A 20,180-nucleotide genomic window follows, 5' to 3' on the forward strand; every position below is an offset into this window, starting at 1 on the left:
GTCTTCAGAAGAAAAGGAAAGTGCACTAACCAAGCAAGAGGAGAGCTGACTTATATATGGAGAAATTTCCGCCCATGATCCTTAGTTGGTCTGTCCTCATGAAAATGAGAACTCCAAATTCTAATTTGATGGCTCCAAAAAGCACTGTCTTGATTGATCAAAACAGAGCCTCTCTGATTGGTCAGTGAAGATGCTATGAGGATATAGCTTCATGGCTCTGATTGGACAGGGAGAGTCTCAGTGTTATTGGTTAAAATATGATTCCAGGAACTCCTTTAAAAGGGCTGGTTCAGATAGCAGGATTGCAATGCAGGTAAGCAGTTCAGTGCCGGAGGTAGGCATCTTAGTGCAATCTTCTCCATGAAGCGCCTCTTGAGTAAGAGACCTGTTTAGAAATGGCTGCTAGGCTTTGCTTTTAAATTTGAGGCCAGTTAGCCACAGGAGCACTTCTTGGTAGCCATCTTTTTTGTTGACAGATTCACACCCAGAGTTAGGATGATCAGTGTCCCACTTCGCCTGGGAAAATTTTGGTTTATGCCTGCTGTCCCCTCTAATTTACAGAAGCCCCTGGATTGGATAATAAATTACATGGCTATCGTGTTAGGATCCCCTAGACATTACTCTGAACCATGCTACTGCCCCTCCATAAATATTAGCTAATGTGGTTATGGGAACACAGAGAAGATGGAAGGGGGATAACTTGGCTTGGGGACAAGGTGGAAGGAGAGTGAGAGGCAAGTCAAGGTAGACATTCCAGCTGTGATACTCACCCATATTCCTGCTCTGCCTTTAGGACAGCATTGTAGACAATGGGTATTCCAAAGAAAGAAATAGATAAGCTCCATCTCCACTGAAAGCCGCAGCCACAGCAGCCATTATAACAACGTCTAACACTTACATAATGCTCACTGTGTGCTTTGTACCATTCTAACCACTTTGCATATATCACATAGGGGAGCACGGAGACTGAAGAGCAAGCAGAGAGAAGTTAGGCTGGGCAGCAAAAACTTTTGTGCCTGGGAAACTGGGATGGCAATGCACTATTGATCGAGGACTCAGGAGTCCAGACATTCAGCTTAGTCGCAAAGCAATTTCTGATGCAGCCTTTGTAAATTGTAATCTTTCTGGAATATGTGGGAAAAGTTGACAATAAGATCTGAGCCTAGTATTTGATGAAAAAGAGCTCATTTTTCCTTTTCCAGGGATCTTTAAGAACAGAGCTTCCTGCACATCTTGACTAGTTTAGATACAGCCCTGCCCGGAAGCAGGAGGATGGAGGAGATGACCTCTGAGGTCTCTTGGAGCCTAAGGAGTCTGCGATCATTACAACCACATGTCAGGACCCGGAGACATTCCTGTTTCCTGTTCCTCCACCTGGGGCCCAGGGCTGCAGGGCCCCTTTGCCTGTGTATTTAGTAGGTCATGCCCTTTTCCCTGGGCCTCTGGCATCCTATTTTGGCATCACTGCCCTCTACTAGCAGACCCCTCAGCTCTTTCTTTTTCTGAATCTCCCTTGCATTCTACCCATAGAGGGAGCCTGGGTGTGGGACGTGGGTCTTACTTTTTTCTCTCTAACACACACCTGGATTTTCCAAGCCCAGCCTGGATCTTTCCTGGAACCACTCTCTTTCGGTGCCATGGAGCAAGATGCCCTCTTCCTAAGAGAGGCAAGACACTCTCCAAACTTGCATTCCCTCTGGGCTCTGTGGCCGAGGCTACGGACAGATGTGCCCAAATTGGCCAGATGTGCTGCCCCAGCCAAAAGCAGATAAAACTCTGAGTGTGCTTTTTAACCTAGAAAGAAGACCAAGTGAAGGGCATCCCTTGAAGACTCTAGGCCTACTTGTACATTTCTTATTTAGATCATCCTGAATCAGGCAGCTGGAGGGAAGGCGTTGGCCCAGGGCCCAGCCAAACAGAGGTTCCTTGGAGCCAGCTGCTTGGCTGGAGCAAAACTGACAGCTCCATAGATGGAAAGAAAGCCTATTCAGGGGAGAGGGGAGAGAGGGAAGAGAGAGAGAGATGTGGAGGGGAAAGGGAGTAAGAAAAGAGAGGAAAGGAGTGTGGAGAGGAGAGGTTGAAGACGAGGAGAGAGAAGGAAGTGGGAGAAGAGAGTAGAACGTGGCAGAACAGAAGAAAGGAGAGTGTGTTGCTACCACATCAGCTTGTGGAAGCAAAGCAATTTTAGGGTAGAGGTTTGATCTTGGGCGTAGAGGCAATTGAAGGGTTGGGGGGCAGAGATGGAGTGGGGAGGAAGAGAGCTGTGAACTATGCTTAGGTATATTTGACTCTTGGTAGAATCTCAATACTTCCCAAACTTAGCTTTTGGGGAGACTAGATAGTTTCTATGGGGCGGGGAGGGAGGGTCGGGGGTTGAGAGAAGAGAAAAGTATTAAAATAACTCACAGGTGCAGTTCATTCAATTGAGCTCACACTTTTTTAGATACCTACATTCTATATGTCAAGCTCCCTGCTAGGCACTGGACACAAGAGGGATGAATGAGATGCAGTCTCTGGCAACTCTCTGGGGGAGGCCTGTGGAGTGTTCAACAGGCAGATGTGGGTGCATATGTGTGTTGGACTGAGGGTGCTGAGATTCCTTCCAGAAGGAGAGGGAAATATGCATTCATATTTATGTGTGAGCTAGGGAATCTGAGAGCTGGGAAGACACTTGGAAAGTCAGCTTGTAGGATGACCCCTAAAACTGCCCAAGACAAAGAATTCTTTATTCTATGCTATTAGGTCCCTAGAAGAGCAGTACTATCGCCCATCCTAGGGACAGGATAGGAGAGCAGATGCTGGCTCTGCAGGCCAGGGAACCTCAAATCACATTAAATTAAACAAAGTTTTTTTCCCGTTTTGTGGAGTTGTTTCTTTCTTCTTTTAGGTGTTTTGTTTGATTTTGGTTTTGCCTTTAGGATATCTCAGAGCCTTCAATATATAAATTCCCAAGACTTAGACAGTATAAACTTTTTGAGGCTGCAGTATATCCAGTGTTACTTTGAGTTCTGTTTCAGCAGTGTTAAGAACTTTCCTACATTGAAGTGAGAAAGAAAGGCTATGGATGGGGGTGTTGATCGTCAGGCTTCTGCTGGGAGGTCTGGGCCTCTGGTCTGCCATTCCACCTGTCCCCAAAAGCTCTTTGAAAACCTTTCAACTGGATTAAAGATTTGATTAACTTGCCTTTGTTCTCAGTGATTTGACCTTGGGTGAACTGCTCCAATTCTTTATGGCCCTTCCATTTCCCCCTCATTGAACTGGGATAATGGGCCTCAATTCATTCCTGTATCCAGGGGCTATCAGTCCCCAAATCACTTCTGTGTTGTATTATTAGCATCTACTTCCCTGAATTGTTCTGTATTATTTCCGCTATAGGTTCTGACTCCCCAGCTATGTTGAAAGCACCTTGAAGGCAGAGATCCTTCTTCTGATAGTGGTTCTAGGTTCCCCCAACAGTGCAACAAGATGGAATAGCATGAGTCCTTAAGTCAGGGGACCGGATTTGCTTTCACACTCTGCTGCTTGCTCCCAGAGGCTCATTTCCTTCTTCTATTAAAAAATGGGTTAACTAAGCTGAGGGAAAGTGATTTATATACTAAGTTTCCATAGACTCCTAATTACTTTTATTAATCATTTGTCCAGCTCATGCTGTGTTCCAGGCACTGTGCAAGATGATGAGAATCAGCGATGAGCCTTTGGTTCATCCATCTCATCTCATTCAGGCTGTATGTTGATAAGTGTGATAATTGTGGAAAATCGGGCTTATAATGCTTAAGAAAACCTCAGCATTCCGAAAAGAAAAATCAACATATTAAAATGGAGGACCAATGGGTGAAATTTCATGAGCTCTGGTCCCCAAACCATCCTTTCCTCTTCTGGGGGCAGCCATAATCCATAATATAGAGCAAGCACATGGGACACGTTACTTTTTATTCTAAAAGGAGAACTTAGAAAGTACTTTTGCACTCAGGTAAACTGGAAGTTATGGATGTTGGGGGGAAGGGGAGGAAAGAGAAGGAGGGGCAAGCAGGATGAATGGAGGTGGGAGAGGCTGGCGGCAGAGCAGACACACCCCCAACGCAGCCCTCCTAGGAAACAAGAGAAGGTTGTGAAGCTGCGCGCCCCTCATGGCTCCATCCTGGCCCCCTTAAGGACCACCCTGGGAAGTCCTCTAGAAAACCCATCCATCATGGACAACAGACTGCTTTCTTCCCCCCCCCACCCCCACCCCCGGTTCAATATCCATAGCACAAAAATGTGCTTCACTAATGGAAACCTTGTGCTGGCTGGCCTCTCTGAGGACTGCGGCAGTGAGCGGCAGAAGAGGAAGCGAGTGTATGGGAAAGAACACTCGAAAACAGGCCAGGGCTCCCACGTCTGTGAACACATGGACACATTCGTATATGTGTGGACGCATGGGGAGGGACGGGGAAGTCTTGCTTGTATTGAATACTGTGACAGTGACAGCAAAGAGGTAAAGCCCATGAAGGCCTTGTTCTCCAGTCACCCCAAATCAAGAAGGGATTGTCACAGTCCTCCTCTGTGTTTCTCAGTGATTCAGAGGCTGCTTAGTATGTCTGGCTGGGGTTTTCACTGGCTCTTTCATACCCTGTTGGAAGATGAAAAAAGAAAGAAAAAGATCAAATTTCAGTTCCCCTCAATTGCCCCGAGTTTGTGCAACCAACTGTCATTGTGAGACTGTCATTGTGAGACTGTCTCTGTCCTCAAGGGGGCCTGCACGTGGCTCAGGGTCTGTATGTAGCCCAGAGCAAATAGCAGCCCCTTTTTCCTATGGTGAAGGACAGCCCACCCATCAAAAGTCCCCCTTCTACCACTCTAACCCCTGGTTTAACTCATGAGGCGTCCTAAGGAAGAGACGATCAATAAATGCTTTTATGAGTGTGAATAAAAACCAAGTGTAGGTATGGAATAAACCCTGACCCAGGTTTTAGGAGACCTGATTTCTAGTCCTGGATCGGTTACTGGCTCTGTGACCTTAGTCAGATCGAACTTCTCTGATCCTTATAGTGATCTACTGAAAACTGAACAGGGCAGACGACAGTCTCTGAGGCTCTCCATTTCTAGCCTTCGATGGGAATCTCATCCAATGGTGGTTATCTGCTTGAATGAAGAGTTGCAGAGGCATGGATAATACAAAACAGTGGTGAGCTGCTTTTAATTTTTTTCCATTTTACTTTCTGTTTGCCTCTGGAATGCAACTGGAGCATACATTCAGACACAAACTTCCTCTTCTACCCCACCCCCTCTCTTTGCTCCTCTGTTTAGCCCTCCTGGCCAAGGGTGGGGGTGGAAGAATGTAAAGCTGGCTGGGGCGGGGTGGGTGGTGTGTGGGGGGTGGGCGGATGTAGAAGAGGAAGCTTTCTGGTTGGGGGAGGAGTGCTTCAGGCACTGGAGAATTGATCAGCTATAAAGTCATTCTAATCCCTTCCCTTATCCAAAAAGGTAGAAGATTGTGAATAGAACATTCCTCACATGAAATACCGTATATACTTGCCTATGAGAAGCCCCAGGAAAACAGTGGAGTGAGTTTAAATGATGGGTCGCAAGGAAAATAATCAGAGTCCTCGTTCTCTCTCTTGTCAATTACATACTTTGATCCTAGCTTCCAGCCAAGATGGGGGCCCATGCAAAACTGAGATTATTAGGGCAATAGTCATGCTTATGGGAGTGGAGACTGGAAAGGGAGACAGGACCTTAATGGGGAAATAAATGTGCTGTTGCTGCCATTTTTACTTTTTCATGGCTTGCCAAATAGGACACATTTCTTTTGCAGCAGCATCTTCTATGTGAGCATATACGGTAACTGGTAACTGAGGCATTCCAGAGTCCAGCTGCTAGCCAATCAGGAGTTGGGGCCTTTCTGCATTTTTTTCTTTAAGAAAAAAGTTTTGGGTCCTCTAAGGAGCTGCAAATCAACTGCAGTCTACAGAGCTGTCATCCCTTCCCCCAGTCTTCCACCCGCTGTCTTACAGATGGGTGGGTGTGTATGTATGTTAAATTAAACTTGGTCCCCATTCTGGGGAGAACCTCGTGGAAACACATAGTCCCAGGTGATGGGAATATAGGTGTTAAGGAGAAAAGAGAGAAGCTGGCCCAGGTGGAGATAGCTAGCCAGCTGGAGACATTGTTAGGGGTGAGGGCAGTTTGGAGGGGGAATGAAGAGAGAATTCTAAAAATGTGTGCATCTATAGATGTGTGTGTGTGTGCATTTCACCCACTGATGGTCTCCCTACTGGAATGAGCAAGTGGAAGGGTGGTGGGAAGTACAAGTAGCTTGATTCAGGAAGAGAAAGGCAGCAGCTGTTTCCCCAAGAGAAGGTGTACAGGAGCAGCTGCAGGCTGGGAAGGACCCAACGACAGCGGAGCTGCCAGCTGCAGAGAGAAACAAGGAGAGGCAGACTGGGTGCTACAGTGTAACTGGGCTGTGGAGGTCAAGCTCAGAGCTGGCCAGCTTCAGATTTCCCTCTTGAATTTGAGTCCTAACTCTCCTATCCTGTCCTTCTTAGGCTTGACTCAGTTCTGCAGTTCTGCCTGGGCTCTGTGGTCATGACCTCTGCTCAACTTCTAGGCCTGGTTCTTTTATCTCCCTCCGAGACTTCTAATGCCAGTGTCCTGCCACTTCCCGTTGTCCTCCTATTTCTTCTTTACTTAGTTCTTCTTTTATTCAAAGCTGGATAGGCCCAAAAGGCAATGGGACAATTGACTGACCTGCAGCCTGGACACAGGGCATCAACCCTCTGTGTACATTTCTTATCAATTGAAATACTTAGCTCCCTTAAGTCTTCCCTTAATACTCCCTTTAAATGGTGGACTCTTATCCAGATGAGGAAATTGAGATTATGAGAGGTAAAATAAAGAGCTCCCAACTGAAACACTGGCCAAACATTCACAAAGCACTCTGGGATCTGGGACTGTGAAGATAAGAACGCTTGTACCCTAATCTAAACTACAGCCTAGACTCATGGCCTGAATGTGGGCCTCTGACCAGCAGCAGCAGCAGCAGCAGCAGCAGCAGCAGCAGCAGCAGCAGCAGCAGCAGCAGCAGCAGCATTACTTAGGAACTTCTTAAAAACGCAAATTCTCAGGTCCCACTCCAGATCTACTGAATCAACAACTCTGGGAGCCTACTCAGAGATGTGTGTCCTCATCTCCCCACTGGGAGATCCTGACGCCCACTAACATTTTGATAAGCACTATCCTGGACAATGGTCTCGCTAGATCATCCCTTCCTCAGGACGGAGTCTGGGCCCCAGAAACACTCGAGGTCAATTTTTCAGCTCCAAGTTTCCTCTTTCAATGATTTTACCACAGAAGGAAGTTGAGTATTTATCCACAGCAGGCCTGGGTGTAACTCCCATTTTTAGATCCAGCGGCCTCAACCCTTTTGACCTTTTGCCTGGCCTTTTGAGAATGAGGATGGTCAGCTACAGCTCATTTTACTCCCTGTTTTTAATTTCCCCTAATGATTTTAAGCTTTTCCTTTGACAAAAGTTTTCAGAGGTATTTCAGAAGTAGAGGTTTTAAGGATTTCAAGTCTAGGAAGGCATATCACATGAAAGCGAGTTTCTATACAACAGAACAATGTGAAGTACAGAAGATGAGATTTAGGTTAGGTAATCAGTTTGGCATCATGGAGATACTGATCTGGATTTTTTGGGGGGACAGGGGTAGTCTCAGTTTTAAACAAACCACTCTAAAATTCACACAGGTGAAGTTGTACGAATGAGAGAAGGTTAAATTTTTTTAAAAATTTGATTATTAGGAAAGTGATTACTATATGGTTGGAAGACAATTAATGCATTATGGAGGGAATATATATTTAAGAACTAGGAAAGATGTACCAGGGAGGTCCTGTCTGGTCCAACAACTTGTGTGAAGCAGAGTGACACACAGTTTGGTGATAGGCCTTTTTGAACAAATAGCCTAAGTATAGAGCTGGAGGTTTAGGCAAATTGGATGTTTTAATTCTGATTCTTCTCACTAATAATATGATGTAAGCAAGTCCCTTAATTTTCCTGTTATTTAATTTCTCATTTTTAACATAGTGGTAAAACACCTTTCCTAGGGCTTCCATTTTGTTTTCTTTAGATATACTTTTTTTTTTTTTTTACTTTTCATTTTGAAATTGTTAGAAGATAATTTTCCATTAATCTCTCATGTTTCTGCACATTTTGGGAAAAGAGGCATGGGTAGCCTTTTGTTCTGGACTATCTTTTTAAGAATGTTTGTATAGGAACAGGCTTGGATTAACCCTTGAAAAAAAGGGTTTTTTTGTTCTATGATGTAATAAAAATAATGTTTCTGTCCAGGGCAAAGTTTGGGTAGGTTTGCTTATAGTCTCTTAAGCCATATGATATGAACTCACTGCCTGTGCAGCATTTATCTGGCATACCTGCGTCAGCCCTGAGACTTGGGGGCACATGTGGAGCCAGTGTGACCATGAAGCTCATGCTACTTGGTGTGCCATGAGTAATAAAGTCCTTTGTCTCTGACCCAGGAGTATCACGTTTTCTGAAGCATCAATAAAACTATAGTAGGTTAAGATATTAGCTTACGAGCAGGGTAAAATCTTAGCTCCTTCACAGTTCTTGACAAAATATAATACAATGAATCATATTTACAGACTTGCAAAAATAACACAACAAATTCCCATTTACATTTCTAAAGAAATATCAGCTTCCCCATGTGTTAAATAACTACAGCACAATGATTAAGGCCAAGAAATTAACACCATATATGATATTATATTTACTAATACTATTAATGAATCCACAGATCTTATTTAATTTTATCAGTTTGCTATCAATGCCACCTTTCTAGATTGAGATCCAATCTTGAATGACACAATACATTTTGGCTCTTCTTTTATCATTTAATCTAGGTTGGTTTTTGGTCTTTCTTTGTCTTTCACAGCTCTGACACTTTGATGACTATTGGCTAATTTTCTGTAGAAAGACTCTCATTTTGGATTTGACTGATGTTTCCACATATTAATAAGTTTTGGATGAAGAAAATCACAGCAGTGATATTATGCCGTTCTCAGCGCATCATATTAGGAAGTCCATGATGTCAACATACTCTATTAATGGTGATGTTGATTTTGATCATGTGATTAAGGTGATGACTTCAAGGACTCATCTCTATAAAGTTGTTAATTTTTTTCTTTGTAATGAATAAATATCTTGTGGCGAGTTTCTCTGAGACTATGCAAACACCACGTTTCTCATCATGTTTTTGCCTACTAATTTTGGTGATACTAGTTTGGTGATACTTTTATCGTTAAACTAGTATCTACTTAGCAGGTGGGACAACAAGGGAAGACTTCGGAGACCAGAAATGAGAATAACCTAGAATCCGGAAGAATAAGCAAGTATTAGTACCTGCATTTGTCATACTGGTGATCTAGCATAGCTTTTAACAGACCATGCACTGAAGAAAGAAGACAAAGTCTAGAGATTCAAGGTGAGAGGTCTAAATTGAAGAACCACTCAGAAAGCTGAGACAGTCTTAAAGGCTCACTTTCAGTGGACAAACCAAGAAAAAAACTCACCTCCTAGAAGAAAATAATAGGATGTCTGCCCTGGTACTACATACAAGAGAATAAAGGAAAAAAATCTCCTTGCTAATCTAATTGCCTATTCATACCTACATGGGTTTTAACCTGACATTAAAATATCTTTCAGCTAAAATTTTAATTGGAAGTAGCTTCAGAATGATAGCTCTGCTAAGTACCTGGCAAAAGCCAATAGAAACACTCTATGAAGAAACACACCTTAAAACCTCACCTCAAAGAAATCCCTCCAAAGGATGAGTATAAACTCACAAATAAAAAGACATTTTTAATAAAACAAGGAAACCAAAAACCCATGAGCTGAAAACAAACTGCAGATTCAGAAACATAAAGACCATGAAAATTTAAAGATCAGATATATATGTAATATAGGTTAATTTCTATGCTTAAAAAAAAAAAAGAGTGTTTGAAATATGATTGAAGAATAAGTGCCTATTAGCACTGACCAGACACATTAAAAAAAAGAACCAAATAGAATTTGTAAAAACAAAATTAATAAGTATTGAAATTAAAATTCAATAGATTAATTGAACAATGGGTTAGACCTAACTAAGGAGAGAGTTTGTAAATTGGAAGATATTTCTAAAGAAACCATATAGAATATAACAAGGAGAGATAAAGAAGGAAAATATGAGAAAGGAGGTAGAGACATAGAGGCAGAGTGAAAAGTTTTCATATGATTTAATTAGAGTTATCGATAGAAAGAAAAAAGAATGAGAGAGAAAGGAATACTAGAAAAGATAATGACTGAGAGTTTTTCTAAATTGGTGAATGACATGGTTCTTCAAGGTCAGGAAGTCCTATAAATCCCAAGCAGGATAAGTCTTGACATATTATAAAATACCGAGTATAACTATAAAATACCGAGGACAGTGGGAAGCTTTAATATTTTCTCTCAAGAAATGGGAAAGAAAAAATGTTCAAGCGTATTCAGAACATTTAAGAAAATTGTGTACATGCTATGCCATAAACCAAATCTCAAGAAGTTTCAGTATGTTATAGATTACATAGTATGACTACAAAGAAATTAAGTAAGAAATTAAAAACAAAAGATGACTAAGAAAATACACCTATGTTTGGAGATTTAAAGACACACTTCTAAATAACTCCAGGGTCAAAGAAGAAATAACAATGGAAATGAGAAAATACTTAATATTGATTGATAAGGATAATATAGCATATTAAAAATAGGGACTAAATTTAAAACAGGTGGTTAGAGGAAAATATACAGCTTATATGCCTATATATTAGGAAAGAAGAAAGTCTGAATAGTAGCAAGGTAAATGTCCAAATTGAGAAATTAGAATAAAAGAATAATCTTTAAAAAAATAGAAGGGATAAAGTGATACAGAGCAGAATTAATAAAACAGAAACACAAGATAAAATAGAGAAGATTAACAAAGTTGAAAGACATCTCATTAAAAAGATTGATGAAATTGAGAACTGCTAGTAAGAATGACTAAGTAAAAAGGCTCAAAAATAACATTAGAAATAAAAAAAGAGAATTTAACTACTTGTTATAGATTGATTTGTGTCTCCTAAAAGATATGTGTAACCTTCAATACTTTTGAATATAACCTTATTAGGAAATAGGATCTTAGCAGCTGTAATCAAGTTAAGATGGGATCTTTAGAGTGGGCTCTAATCCACAATGATTGCTGTCCTTATAAGAAGGGAAGAGACAGATGTAGATATAGGGAGAAAACAATGAAAAGTTGAAGGCAGCAATGAGTGATGTGTCTACAAGCCAAGGAATGCCAAAAATTGCCAACCATCATCAGAAGCTAGGACGAAGGCATGGAACAGATTTCCCCTCAGAAGGAACCAACTCTCCTGACACCTTGATTTTAGATTTCTAAGCCTCTAGAACTGTGAAACAATAAATTTCTGTCGTTTTAAGGCACCTAGTTTCTGGTACTTTGTTATAGCAGTCCTTGAAAACTAATATACTACTGATGCAGCTGGAATGAAAATATGACAGAGCATTGTCATTTGTTGCCAATAAATTTGAAAACGTAAATGAAAAGAACAAATTGCCAGCAAAATATTAATTATCAAAATGGACTCAAGAGGAAATGGAAAACCATTAAATTTGGGTGATGAGTAGTTAACAATCTCCCTACATAGAAAATATCGATCCCAGATGATTTTATAGGTGAGTATGCCAAACATTAAAGGAAAAGACAATTTCAACATCATTTCAATTTTTCTATAGTGTAGAAGAAAAGGGACCATTTCTTAAGACATTCTATGAGGCCAATATAATCTTGATATCAAAATCAGACATAGTCATCAGAGAAAAAAAATCACAGAACCATTTGCATCACTAATAAATATAGATGCAAAAATCCTCAAGACAATATTAAAATATTGACACTAGCCACACAGGAACAAGATAATAAATTATGACCAAATTAGATTTATTCCATAAATGCAAAGCTGATTCGGCAACCATGAACATCAAGGCCAGGACTTCCACCAGCAAAAAGATTACCACTCCCTGAAGCCTCAGATGATTGTTAACGCATTTTAGCACTAAAGTATTTTTAATTAAGGTATTAATTTTTTAGACATAATGCTATTTCACACTTAGTAGACTACAGTATAGTGTAAACATAACTTTTATAGGCACTGAGAAACAAAAACATTTGTGTGACTCACTTTATTGCGATATTTGCTTTATCGTGGTTTTCTGGAACCAAAACCGCAATATCTCTAAGGTATGCCCGTGCAATATAAAAGAAAGAGAAATGAAAGTTATAAAGAATAGAAAGAAAAGAAACAAAATACTTGCAGATTATAAGATTGTCTACTTAGATAACTTTAGCTGTTTTTCAGACAAATTACTAGGATGAATAGCAAAGTTTATCAAAGTAGTCACTATATAAAAGTTGATTTTTATGCACCATCAAAACCCAAATAATTTCACTTAAAAAAATATAATGCAAGGGCAACAAAAAAGAAGATACACAGGGATATATTTAACAGATGTGCAAAAACTTTTATGAGGAAAAATATAAAAGGTTATCAAACTTCATTTGGAATACTTAAATAAAATGAAGAGAAAAGCCATGATTCTGGATAGGAAGATGAAATAGTGTACCAGTATAGACTGTCCTCATTTGAATTTATTTTTAGATTCAATAATATTACAATTAAAATCCCAATAGGTGGAAATTTTTTCCTTTTGTTGAGCTATGGTAACATGAGTCAAAAATTTTCTTGACGTAAAAAAAAAATCAAAAGAGATGAGAAACTCCTGAAGAAGTCAAAATGAGAAACTTATTCTGTTAGACGTCAAGATTTAGAAAAAGTGATGATAATTAAGATAATGGATACTGATGAAGGGACAAACAAATAGATCAACAGAACAGGTTAAAATTCAGAAACCAATTTACACATTTTTAGAAACTTGATATATAACAGAACTACCATTGAAAATCAATGGGGAAAGTATAGATGATCCAATAAATGGTGCTGGGGTAATTTGTTATCCATATGAAATGGTATTTGTGCCTGACACCATATGCACACACATTTCAGATGAATTGAAAAACTAAATATGAAAGTCAAAATGTTAAATCTTTTAAGAAAATGTAAGCAAGTATCTTTATGAATTCAGGACTTAGAAGGAGTTTGTAAATAAAGCACAATAAGCAAAATTACAAAAAGGAATGGACTGGTAATTTTGACTATGCTAAAACGAAAAATTTCTGTTTATCAAAAATCACTATTAAAGTAGAAAAAAGGTACATACAAACTGTGAGAAATGATACTCATGCAACAACAAAGGGTTAGTATTTAGAATAAAGAATTCATCAAATTATTAAGAAAAACACAACTTAATAGAAAAATGAGCACAAGACACAGGCATTTTATAAAAAAAGAAAGTCGAATAGCTAAAGAGCATGAGAAAGAATGTCCAACTTCTCTAATATTCAGGGATGTGCAAATTAAAACCATAATAGGTACAATTTTAAGTTAAAAAGTCTGATAATACCACATGTTGTAGATAATGTGAAACACTGAATACTCTCTGCTTAGGGTGAAAATTGTTCCAATCACTTTAGATAACAGCTTGGTCTTATCTAGGAAAGATGAAGAGTCATATGCTCAGGGACTTAGCGATTCTATACATAGATTTAAACCCTGGAGAAACTCTTGCACAGGCACACTATTAAACATGTACAAGAATGTTCATCGAAACATAGGTTGCAGTAACTGAAACCTACAAACAACCTATATGTTAACCAAGAATGATAAAAAAACCAGTATAGACTACTGTAGAATATTATACAGTAGTGAAAATAAAGGAACTAGAGGTATATACATCAACATGCATGGAGCCGAAATTATTGTAGTAAAAAAATAAGTGGAGAATACATACAGTATGATTCCATTTATATAAATATGAAAAAATAAACAATATCCTAACTTCAAAGCTTACTATAAAGTTATAACAGTGAAGACATTGTGCTTTGGGGATAGAATAGAGATATAGATCAATGAAGAAGAATAAAGTCCAGAAACAGACCCACACATATTTTTCACAAAAGTACCTAGACAATTCAGTGAGAAAATACAAACTTTTTGATAAATGGTGTTAAGAACATTTCAGCAAGTATATGAAAACCTCTATTCATACCCCATACCATGAATAAAAATTACCTTGAAATGGATCACAGCTATTTTTAAGCTATACATAAACCTAAAACTTCTAGAAGAAAACAGGAGAAAATTTTTATGACTTTAGGTTATGCAAAGATTTTTTAGGAAACAAAAAGCACTATCCATAAAAGAAAAAACTGACAAAATGGACTTTATCAAAACTAAGAACTTCTTTTCTTTGAAAGATATAATTAAGAGAGTAAAAAGATAAGCCATGGACTGAAAGAAAATATTTGCAAAATATATATTTGGTAAAGTGTTGGAATCCAGAATTTAGGAAAAATGCTCACAACATAATAATAAGAAAACAACCTAATAAAAAGTTGGTACAAAAGATTCCAACAAACACTTCCCCAAAGAAGAGCCATAAATTTCAAGAAAAGCACAGGAAAAGATGTTTGAGATCTTTAGTTATTAGGAATATGCAACTTTAATCGCAATGAGATGCCACTACATACCTATTAGAATGAGTATAATAAAAACTGATAATAGGAAATGTTGGTAAGGACACAGAGCAACTAGAACTCTTTTACATTGTTAGTAGTCTTAATACCCTCTAGGTCCATCCATGTCATTGCAAATGGTAAGATTTCATTTTTTTATGACTGAGTAATATTCCATTGTATATATGTACCATAACTCTTTATCCAATAGTCTATCGACGGGCACTTAGATTGCTTCCATATCTTGGCTATTGTAAATAGTGCTGCAGTGAACGTAGGGGTACATGTATATTTTCCAATTAGCGTTTTGGTTTTCTTTGGGTAAATAACCAGAAGTGCAATTGCTGGGTCATAAGGTAGTTCTATTTTTAATTTTTTGAGAAGCCTCCAAACTGTTTCCCATAGTAGCTGTACCAATTTACAATTCCATCAACAGTGCACAAGGGTTCCTTTTTCTCCACATCCTCTCCAGAACTTGTTGCTTTTTGATTTAATGATGACAGCCATTCTGACAGTTGTGAGGTGATATCTCATTGCGGTTTTAATTTTCATTTATCTGATGATTAGTGACATTCAGTATCTTTTCATATGTCCTCTGTATGTCTTCTTTGGAGAAATGCTTCTTCAGTTCCTCTGCCCATTTTTAATGGGATTGTTAGTTTTTTTTAGTGTTAAGTTATATGAGTTCTTTATTAATTTTGGATATTAACTCCTTATCAGATGTACCATAGGCAAAACTCTTCTCCCATTCAGTAGGTTGTCTTTTCATTTTTGCTGATGGTTTTCTTTGCTGTGCAAAACCTTTTTAGTTTGATGTTCTCCCATTTGCTTGTTTTTTCTTTTGTTTCCCTTGCCTGAGAAGATATATTGGAAAAAACATTACTAAGAGCAATGTCAGAGAGTTTACTGCCTATTTTCTTCCAGGAGTTTTATGGTTTCAGGTCTTACATTTAAGTGGCAAGGCTATTTTTTAAAGCAGTTACTTTTGAGAGTGAGCGAGTTCAATAGGATCGGGGGAGGTACGTAGGCAACCTCTAAGGTTGGATAGAGTTCTGTGTCTTAAGGTGAAGACGGAATAGAAATGCACAGGCACACTATTTCGGGGGAAAAAATATGAAGTACTAACCCTGTCCTCTTGGCTGGTAGTCATTCATCCTGCTCGGAGGGGCTTGAAAAAATTGAGATTAACAAAAGGTGTGGAATTGTGAGCTTAAAAGGGGCTGACGTTGTCACTGTCACCCAAGCATCAGTTTCCGTTTTTCCTTGCTAAATAGTTGCAGAGGCAGCTGGATATCTACACATCCTTTAATGCCTTTCTCATCCTGACCTTGGAAGGAGTCACAGAGGGAAGCCTCAGCAGGTAACCATTCTGATCTTTCTCCCATCTTACCCATCAAACACAATTTTTTACTTAAATACAGCTAGAGAGGAAAGTCCTTGAAGGCAGGAATGGCATGAAGTAATGCAAAGAACGCGAACTTTGGAATCAGAAAAATTTTGGAATTCAGGCTGGTTTACTGAGTTGATTACCTTTGGGCAAGTTAATGAACTCTTTGGAGTCTCTATTTCTTTGCTTATAAAAATGAACGTTATAATAACAGCTGCCTAACTTGCAGGGCATTGGCGTATCCCGATATGTTTTGAAACAGTCTGAAAGCCCTATAGGAAGGGGCAGGAAAGGCAAGGCTTCCTGGGAAGACCAGCTAACGGTGGTGTGACGTTGGTCTGCATCTGTCCCTCCAACCTATTGCTCCAGCACTGGATTTCAGCAAGGTCACGGGGCAGAAGGGGCTGACTCGCTCTAACAGAGACAACTGTGGACATCCAAATAGAATCGCTCGGGGGCTAATATCCATTCTTTTCTTGAGAATAGAGAACTAGGGGAGTCAGGTTATAGTCCTGTGGCTGCCTGGTGAGAATAGAACAAAAACCCAGAAGTTAGCTGTAAAATGAAAATGTGTAATGGTACCATGTGATGATAATTTGATATGTCCATCTCCACAAGGAAGACACAGCTGCCTTTGGGACCCAGGTCTTCTCTCTCCAGGCCAGTGCTCTAGACTTTATCTAGGAAGGCTTATTCTGTGTTTCTGTGGCTGATCTATCTCCTCCTTAGGACTAATCATCTTTTCTATAGATAAACCTTTAAATAAGTTCCAATGGAGGCTGCATACCTAGAAAATCATTCTCTCTTTAAGGTAATTGTAAGTTCTGCTCTGATGTACTATGGGTTCGGTTTTATTCCCCTCATTTCCAAATTGCTGGGGGCCGAGGAGATGGGAAAAGGGTGCGTTTCAATGTTCGATATATGTACCATCTATCCATAGTATGTTCTTGATAAATGTTCTCTTTCCATATTTGTGAGAGATTCATCCATTCCTCACCTAAGTTACTTATTGAGGCTCTTTGTGTGTGCATGAGTGTGTGTGTGCACGTGTGCATGTGAGAGAGAGAGAGAGAGAGAGAGAGAGAGAGAGAGAGAGGAGAGAGAGGAGAGAAACCACGTGTGTGTGTCTAGCATTGTGCAGGGGTCTAGCACAATACTGGTTATTGATTATGCTGCTGGAGGGTTTTCTCCCAGTGAAAAGAAGACCACCTTACCCCAAGCACAATATCGCTGAACATAGATAGAGTGATTTTCCTAGGCATTCTTTTAAGAATGGAGAGATAGTCTGTAAGAACACAATCACATTTACATACTTTCTAGCCAGATAATGAGCTGGCACAATCACCCAGACATCAGGACAGAAGAGAATAAATAGCTGCCAATCTGAGGGTGCTTATGCCAGACACTTCACACACATATTTCATTGACTTCTTATGACAATGCCGTGAAGTAGGTATTTTATATAACAGAACCAAGACTCAGAGGGGCTAAAAAACTTGTTTAGGCGCAAACTGTTAGTAACAGTGAGGCTGGGGTTCCAACCTAAGTCTGCTCAACACCAAAGCTCTCCATCACTGCTCTCCATCCTGCTCAGAAACAGTGGTATCAGCAGCCTCAGGGATACTGCAGCCACAAGAAAGCCCTTAAGCCCAACACCCCTCCCTCCACTTTTCCAAATATGACCTCATGACACACTGTGTGAATTGTGACCTCTCATGGCCTACGACATCAAGGCTATTCCTCACCAGTCACTCAGTGCCCTCCCCAATAAGACCCCAACATCTCTTTGTAATTTTCTTTCTGCCCGTAAACCACAACTTCTGCTGCTTATGATCTGCCGTTCTCAGTGTCTCTTGGGTTTACTGCCCCCTTAAATGGCACAAAGCATTTGCTCCTATTCTTTTGACTCAAGATGGTCATCAGCCATCATTCCAGAGCCTGCCAGAGCCCTACACTTCAACAAGGCCACACCTCACCAAACACCCCCTGGGACCTGGTCTTTCTCTGAACAACCACCATGTCACACCACTCACACCTGGTTCTTAACATTTATTTATTTTTCAAAGCCACAGAAAAAGAACTGGGAGACAGGGAGGTGAGAATTAGCCTGAGCTAACCAAGTGATCTTCTCTCCTCTAAGGTCTGAGAATATTGACTCTTCGTGCCATCTATTCATCTTACTTCCTAATGACCACATATCTGGTAGATGTTCGAAATGGTGTTTAAAGTATTTTGTTCTTCCTCAATATATGGCACATGCTGACCACATGGTAGATACTGAGTCTTTACTTAGAATATGAATGAGTGGTTAAAATGAACGAATGAAGAATTCCTGACAGATAGGGAAGAATACAGCTGAATAATACCAGTTGTTATAAAATGGTGGTTGGTGCCTGAATAGTGGTGGGTGTAGTGGGAGAAAAAAGAGAATTCAAGGGATGTTTATAAAGAGAGTTTAGCGCAGATATTAAAACATAAGCTTTGGAGTCTGATAGGGTTTGAATCTGAGCTCTGCTACTTCGTAGCTGTGTAACCATGGCCAAATTACTTAACCTCTCTGTGTTTTTACTCTGTTATCTGTAAGAAGGGGGTGAATATCTACATTGAAGGGACATTATGATGATTAGATAATTTGCGTAAGTACTCAGCACCGTGTGAACGCTCTACAAAAGATAATTTATTATGATTGGAGAGGAGAGGGGAAGGAAGGGGTGGTTTGGAGCAAGGCTACATTTAGGGAGTTTGAAAGTGTGTCTAGTGCCATCCCACCCTGGCCCTGTGACCATCAGTATCTTCATTGTCTTGGCAGAGACGTTCTGGAGCCCCTACTTTGGTCGTGGATCTATTTTCTGGCAGTGGCAGCAACGGCTGTCTGCTGGGTGGTGGCAGGAGGGAAGGTCGATGCTGGTGGGGTTCTTACTAGGAGGATGAATAGTATTCAGGTCAGTGGGAGGAGGAAAGGATAGTGGCTGGCGGAGTACTGCAACTGAACCGTTGGTTTATTTCAAGGTTGCAAGACCTCCAACCATCTCTTCCTATAAGGCCCCCTGACACGAGGGCAGAGGAGCTGAACCCAGACCAGATGTTTCCTCTCTTTCACTATCGATGGATGGCTTGGGGACATGAGAGGGAGGGGGGGGGGGGGGAATTAATGAAGCCAGTGGGAGAGATGCTTTAGTTGGAAACCCATCCTTCTTCACCCGGGTTCTGCAAGCTGGAGTGTGTGCCCCTGAAGTTCTGGGAAGCACCCGATGAATGTTAATTGCATGGCCAAACCGAGCATCAAATCAAACCCAGGGCAGGGGTGTGGGACAGCCCATTTCCTGGAGATGTGTGGGAAGGAACTTGGAGGGTGGTTAGAAGTCTGCCTAAGTCAATGAAGAAGAACTGGGGACAGAGAGAGTAAGAATGGCTCTTTGTGTCATCTGCACCACTTGGAGAAACAACCTAAGAGGCACAGAAAGCAGCTTGGAGAATTCTAGCAGCTTTAAACTCCACCACCAGGATCTCTCTGGGCATCAGTTTTTTCATTTGTAAAATGGGGAGAATACTAATACCTGTCCGGATGACTCTACTCCCTCATTGGGAGGGCTTCATGAATAATAATTGCCATGACAGGTTTTACAAATGTGCAGGATCAGCCCAAATGAGATTTCACGGGGCATCGGCGGGGCTGAGGATGTCTTTTACAGGAGGGGAAAGTACCTAAGTGCCCTTCCACCTGCTGTACCCATGGAAGGGGCCTCAGCTGTGGGGACAGGTGCACGTCCTCCCAGATTACTCTGAAATCATTGTGGGTGCCTAGTAAGCATTTCTTGGCTAGAGTCTGAAAGAAACAACCGAAAGCTGCTTCAGTCTTAAAAATCTCCTGCACCAGTTAATCATTTCGGAGCCTTGGGTTTAATCTCCTTCCCTGAGATACATCTTCTTTCTCACGTGAATAGCTGCGAGGCCCCACTGAATCAGAGAATGGGTCAAGCTGAGCTGAGCAAGTATTTTTTTTCTTGGTGTCTCTCCAGTTTCTATTTCTAAAGGCAAAGAAGGTGCCTTCATCTGTCCAGAGACTCAAAAATCTCAGCAAAGTTGGTGG

This window comes from Pteropus alecto, unplaced genomic scaffold, assembly GCF_000325575.1.
Source record: "Pteropus alecto unplaced genomic scaffold, ASM32557v1 scaffold76, whole genome shotgun sequence".
Lineage (NCBI taxonomy): Eukaryota > Metazoa > Chordata > Mammalia > Chiroptera > Pteropodidae > Pteropus > Pteropus alecto.